The following is a 6,965-nucleotide window of genomic DNA, read 5'->3' as shown; positions in this document are numbered from 1 at the left end:
TAATAAAGCTCTTGTTGCCGCCGGTGTGTTCCAAGATGGCGGCGCCCATGAAGGAGGCGTGACTAGCTGCGGTGAGTCCCCGAGTAGGCCAGGCTGCGGTGTCCGGCCCGGCTGCTGACTTGAGACGGGATCGGGTTGTCGCGGGGGCGCTTACACTGGGGGGGGCGGGGATTCAGTTCCCTTAGCCTGGAGCTTCTAGAGGGAGCCGTCCTTAGAGGGGCGAGCAAGCCGGGCTCCGGGCAGGGGAAGCAGCTGGAGCCAATACATCGGCCAGATCCAGCCTGTTTGGTCTGGAGGCACCCGGGGGGGGAGCGGGCACAGAGGCTTGGCAGCCTGCCGTGCTCTGTCCTAATTCTTGTTCCTCAGTCCCAGCCCGGTGTATTTTGTGTCAGCGTTCATTTCCCTTAGCTGTCCCGTGTTCAGTCTTGGCCCCCCCTCCCCCGCTACAATTGTCCTACAGAAAGGATGTGGACAAACTGGAGACAGTCCAGCAGAGGGCACCGAAAGTGGTGAGGGGGCTGGGGGACATGGCTCATGGAGAAAGACTGAGGGAACTAGGCTTATTTAGTCTAGAGAAGAGGAGACTGAGGGGGAACTTAATAGCAGCCTTCAACTACCTGAAGTGGGACAGAGCTAGACTGTTCTCAGTGCTAGCAGATAATAGAATGAGGAGCAATAGTTTCCAGTTACAGCAGGGAAAATTGAGGTTAGATATTAGAAAAAGTCTCACTAGGGGGGTAGTAAAGTACTGGACCAGGTGACCCAGGGAAGTTATTGATTCCCCATCCTTGGAGGTTTTTAAGACCTGGGTATACAAAGCGTGGGCTGGGATGATCTAGTTGGGGGTGGCCCTGCTCTGAGCAGGGGTTTGACTACATGACCCCTGAGGCCCCTTCTAGCCCCTATTTTCTATGATTCCTTTCTCTGATTGCTCTGATTTCTTGCTCTGCTAATTTAAAGGTGTGATGGGATCTGATGCAGGATCTCCACAAATGCACTGTCTGCTATACCACACAAATTTGTCTGGCCTGTTTGCTGTGCATTGGGATTATGGGCCATTGCCTGCTGAATCAAGCTGAAAGCCACTAAGAGCACACTGCTGATCATTAGGGACAACTAAAAGACAAAACAGGGAGGAGGAGTGAAGGTCATAGGTTCAAAATGAGTGCACCAAGGCAGGGGATGGGAGGAAGGACACAAAGCAGACTGCATGGGATAGTGTCCACTGACGCTTGAATGAATCCAGGAGCCCAGTTAAACTCTGGAGATGTGAATAGATCAGGGACAGGAAAACAGCTCTGCAGTCCGCACCAGTCCTCCTAGTTAGGGCCTCCTTTCTGGTCAGGTATATTGCTAGCTTGGTTAGGTCCTGGAGGTGGTAGGCCAGGAGGTCCTGGGACTTCTTGGGGCCATGGATGGGGAGTGCATAAACAAATAAATGCAGGGAGAAGTGCAACCAGAATCTCAACAGGAGGTTCTGGAAGAGGTGATGAAAGGGGTTGCAGCCTGGTACACTCTATGTACCGTATTTTTCGGACCATAAGACGCACTTTTTCCCCCCCAAAAGTGGGGGGAAAACGAGGGTGCGTCTTATGGTCTGAAGGTGTGTGTCCCGGGGAGACGGGGCGGAGCTTGCCCGCGGAGGCGGCGGAGCCCGAGCGGGACATCCGCCGCTTGTTTACACTGGAAGCCGGCGCCCGTGCCGGTGGCCGGGAGCCGGCAATAAAAATGGCCGGCCACCGGCACACAGTCTCTCCTGCCATAAAAACTTGGTGCGTCTTATGGTCAGGTGCGTCTTATGGTCTGAAAAATACGGTACGTGTGCACCAGGGTCTCCTGCTCGTGGAATGGGCAGGTGTCATGGGAGTCCATAAACTGCTCCAGATACACCCCTGTGGTGACAGCTCTATCCCATGCATGGCAGGAAGCATAATGATGAGATTAAGCATCAGATCCCATTGCACCACAGTGCCAGTGCAGGGGAAGCCCAATCTTGCAGTAGCAAGCTTGGCAACCTGTGGTCCCCCAGCTGGGAGCCCTGATCAGCTGATCTGGGCTCCCATTCATGGGAGCACACCATGTTCTTTCTTGACTAGAAGCTGGTCCTGTCAGCTGATGTGGGCTCCCAGCCATAGGAGCACATAGTGTGCTCATTGAGCACTCACAGCGTCTTAAGCACACAGGATTCTTGAAGGCTCCATTGTGCTTCAGAGGCTGGAGGCAGTAGCCACACATTCAGTTGAAGGCGTGATAGGAACCAGCAAAAGAGTTATTACACAAAATGTGTAGTGACCTGGCCATATGCTTATTTAATTAATAGTGCAATAAAAATATTTACACGACATGATTAACATCTTAAATGTAACATTTGTCAAGGGCCTAAATAATAAGAGAGGCTGTGCACTTTTTTTAAAGTGGTATGGTCTTTCGTATTTAAGTTTGACAGGTCTCCCACCTCCTGGAAACTCTAGTAATGTTAATTAAAATGACCTACAATTATATTTTAAGAGAAGGTTGTTGGGACAAAGTGATGATACTCTGCAAAGAAAGATGCGCACAGTGCAAAACAGCATTTTAGAAGTGGTCATCCTTGCTGAAGCTTGTAACTTTGCTCATGTAGTTAAAGCTCAGACTAAATTAGTGTTGCTGTGTAACAGGTAGTGAGAGCAAGTTTAGACTGTGACTGCTTATTTGTACTGTAAACTTTTTGATTCGATCATCCTTTGTTTCTGGAATGCATCACATTTTTAGAACGGCTTCAGCTGTAGGTAGAAGAGAGGTTTTTTGTTTTTTTTTTTTTTAAACAGCAATACAATATACAGTAAAATCTGTGTTAGCAGGCATTGTAGTAAACGGCATTTCTATTAACTGGAATTTCTGGTTGGCTGGCTCAGGTAGGGGGGAGCTTGCACATGGCAGCTGCTGCCACCCACCTCCCCCCACTCTGCTTCCTGCTGAAAACCCCTGCCTGAGGTAACCAGGATTTCTATATAACTGGTACGCCGCATTTCCTACTCATGCTGGTTAACACAGCTTTTACTTTAATGACATATTCAATGAAAGTTTTATATCCTACAAAACAAATCTCTCACCCAGGCAGAACTGTGTGTCCCCTGATGGCACTACTCCAAGTCTGCAGTCACCACCTGTGACCCTATTGACCCCAATTAAGCCATATGAACTTTTAATCATGATCTCCAGCTTCCCCCAAAGCCACCACCATGCCTCCCATGTGTCACTCTGTCCTCATTTGTTTTCCTGTATTGGCCTCTGGTCTCTTGGCTTTCATGTACCTGTTACTCTGGCCATAGACTTCTAGGCCCACTTGCTCTGACCCAGGTTCTTGGCCTTAGCCTTTTGTCAGCCTAAGCCTTATGTCCCCCGACCCCTGACTCTGGCCTTCTCAGCCTTAGCCCACCACGTATCGCTTTCTTGTATCCCTGCACCCCAGGCACAGCCCAAACCTGGAGTTCTTCTTGGGCACCCCTGCTTGGCCTCCAATCCACCCTGCAGGCACAGCTCCATCCTCCGGTTTAAACTAACAGAAATGCAAGCATCCTTTCAAACCAAAGTAGTCAAAGCCCGCTCTGAGTTGTCATACTGCTGTCAAAGGCACCTCCCTGTTCTCTTGGCTCCTGGGAATACCTTATCTGGCCTGCATCTTCTGTTCCTTGCCTCCTCTTTCAGGGCTATACTGGTCTTCTGCGTCAGGAACCTAGGTTTATATCTAATAACACCAGTGTTGCAGGTTCTATCCCTGGTTGGACTAGATGATTTTTTTGAGGTCCCTTCCAACCTTACTTCTCTGAGCTAACCCCTGGGCTCTTCCTCTCCTGGTTAGGTGTTCCCCTGACTGTTTGCATGTGGGTCCTTTTAGCTTAATGAGCAGCCTACTGTGCTCCAGTTATTCCCCTTCTGTCTACCTGGGACTCTGCCCTATCGTCCTATTGCTGCAGTTAGCCATGCAGTAGGCACTTGCAACCCTATAGATCCTTGCTGCCTATTCTCCTGTAGCTAGCTCACGTTCAGCTGCCTTCACTTGCCTGTGAATCTACTTGCTACAGTTCTTCTCCGAAACTAATAGCATCTGACTCCCTTTTACAGTATACACCAGGGGCGGGCAAAATGCGGCCTGGGGGCTGGATGTGGCCCACCAGCCCATTCTATCCGGCCTGCTGGGCCCCTAAAATATTTAGAAAATTAATATTTAGTTGCCCCTGGCTGCCTGTCATGTGGCCCTTGATGGCTTGCCAAAACTCAGTAAGCGGCGCTCTGCCTGAAATAATTGCCCACCACTGGTATACATGAATGAAGGATCACATTTAAGAGAGCATGTGTCAGTGCAACATTTCTGGTGCCTTGCACACACACAAGTTACATAATAGAGTCTCTCAATTTTAGACTTGTCTCTGAATTTGACCCATCCTGTGCACAGGAGTGGAACAAAAGGGAAACCTGGCTTTTGGTGAGCAGACATCACTTTCAGGAAACAGCCTTTTTGTTCTTTGTGAAATCAGTGAGAATACTGTTATTTGCAAGAGCATGACTGGAAATCGCACTGCTGTGGCCTTGACTGCTCGGGGGGCTGGATCCTAGTTTCATGCAGTTCAATGGGTGAGAACTCCTCTTGATTTGAATGGTGCAGGGTGAGACCACCAGTGCTTCACAGGCTTGGCCTTTTTGCAAAAGAACTTTTGAATGGTATTGAAAAGAGTTTTCATTTGTTTGGAGAATGATCAAAAGTACCACTGTTATACTTGTACATAGGGCTTTTTTTGAAGTCAGGGCTGAAATGCAGCCCCGTAGAATCCAATGGCAAAACTTGGCTTCAGCAGAGCATAGATTTTTGTTTTAGAGATACCTGGGTTTGTTAGATTTTAAGGCTTTTTAATCTTTCATTTTGCCTAGTATGTTTTGCTTGCATATTGGAAAAATAAACTATAATACATTCTACAATTTTGGTCCAACTTTCTAAATTGGAGTACATATTAGCAAATAACTCTGGAAATTTGGTTAATTATGGAGCTTCTAGACAAAAGGCAGACTGGGTGTGTATGTGTTTAAAGTAGCAAAGGAAGAGCAAAGATTACTTGCCTTGTTTTTCCACCCCACTACTCTTTGTTCCCATGTTAGCTATTATCAGAATCCTAGCTTGAGAGATCTCTAGACTTTGGTCTGTGGCTGACGGTTCCTTAGACACCGTAGCACTACTGCAATTGTAGCAGTAGGAACCAATTGCTCGTAGAATCAAGGTGCTCTCTAGAAAAGAAATATAAATGCTTACGGGGAAGAGGAGCCTTTTTCTTCAGGATATTTTGTTCTCTTATGTACAGACATTAAGGTGTATGCTTGCTTTTTAAAATTATTTTCTTGACCTGCAGGGGGAGACTGTTCCTGTGTTCCTGCAGGTACACTTAAATCTCCCAGTTAAAAAGATGATATGCAGGTCTTAGTAAAACTTTTAGCACTCAAAGGAGGGGGGGAAGGAAACCACTAGTCTTTGTGTGACCATCATAAAACAAATATGAACAACTGTAGCTCGGATAAGGTTTCAATCACAAAAGCCTGTGTACAGTGGAAAATATAGTGTTCTGGGGAATAGGCACAGAGATCAACTTCTAAATATAGGCTGTAGTCAGATTGTGCACAGGTGAAAATTTAGTTGACTTTTATGTAGGCAAATCCCAGAGACAAATGCAAGATTACAAACATGTCAACTTTTTAAACATCAGGATTTGAACATCATCCTCCAGATTCAAGTCAACTCCCAGTCCTCCAGCATCCCGGGATGCTTTGCACCTCCCCTGCAGCCCCCTCCCCCCTCACAGGATGAACAGGCTAGCCTTGGCCCAAGCTTTCTGCTCTAGCTGAGCAGGGAGGCATGCTCTAGAGCCCCTTGGCTTCTAGCCTGGGCTGCTGCAGGCATGCAGCTGCATTTCTGGAATCAGAAGTGAATATCTGTTCACTTGCTCATCAGTTCAATTTATGAATCTTGGACTAACCTGCAAAGTTTGAATAGATTCAGCTTTGGGCTTTTTGACTGTCTGTACTTACCCACAGCTTTACCAAGTGTTAATCGGCTATTTTTTAGTAATTGGTAGTGGGGCTGAATCTCTCTCTCTCTTTTTTTTTTTTTTTTTTTTAAATGGTTCTATATCCTATTCATTCTAAAATCTGTGGCCAAATTCCTAGGTGGTTAATAAGCAGGGGCAACTGTTACAGAAGGCCCATGTAAAACTGAAATAAGTTAAGATCATGTTCTTTGCATGAAATTCAGACTTGTGATTTCTAAGCAAGAAACAAATTTTACTTTCTGCTCCCAGTTGACTTATGCTAACCAGTTGATGGAGTCAGAAACTACATCTTGGTCCTTCCACTGGAAGTGCAGTTGTAAGTTATAAGTGGCACCTACTGTGGATGAAAGAGTGATGATAGGGCAAGTTTGAGAAGCAGCATTCTATTGGATGTGTACCATATTTTCACCCCATATAACCTACCCGAAATATCAGACACTCTGTTTTTATGGGTTTTTTTTAAAGGTACAACCAAGAAGAATAGATTTTTATCTTGGCTAACTGAGTAGCAGCAGCTAGGAAACCCAGCCTGTTCCCAGTCCCATGCATCGGATGAGGCCCACAGACTGATCCAGCAAGGTAAGTCTAGGGCTGTGCAAAGGATCTAATCCAGCATAGTGATTAGTGCTGCCATCACTGTACCCTCCATATCCCCTGCCAGATTTCTAGACCCTTGCATATAATACACACCCTAATTATCGCTGCATATTTTTTGGAGAAAGTGCACATTGTTTGTGAGAAAACATAGTATTTTATGTGTTCTTGCTTAAAGGCTAATAGTGGGGATTTTCTGTACCAGTAAGTCTGCCAGGATGAAATTTATGTGCCAGTACAACACATTAGTTTGATGCAGCTAAAGGTGTTCAGTTACTTCTAATACTTCTCTGTCAC

The 6,965-nt window shown here is 46.5% G+C and overlaps 1 long non-coding RNA gene across 1 annotated transcript; it reads left to right on the top strand.

Moving 5' to 3' along the window:
* Positions 1 to 6,654, top strand: LOC109312908. Its single transcript, XR_002101932.1, has 2 exons — positions 1 to 71; positions 6,540 to 6,654. It is a non-coding gene; the product is annotated as an uncharacterized LOC109312908 (long non-coding RNA).
* The last annotated feature ends 311 nt before the right edge of the window (positions 6,655 to 6,965 follow it).

Source organism: Crocodylus porosus, unplaced genomic scaffold (genome assembly GCF_001723895.1).
Source record: "Crocodylus porosus isolate Cpor-Errol unplaced genomic scaffold, CroPor_comp1, whole genome shotgun sequence".
NCBI classification, from domain to species: domain Eukaryota; kingdom Metazoa; phylum Chordata; order Crocodylia; family Crocodylidae; genus Crocodylus; species Crocodylus porosus.
Note: the sequence above shows the minus strand (reverse complement) of the source record. Positions and strands in the feature narration are given on the sequence as shown.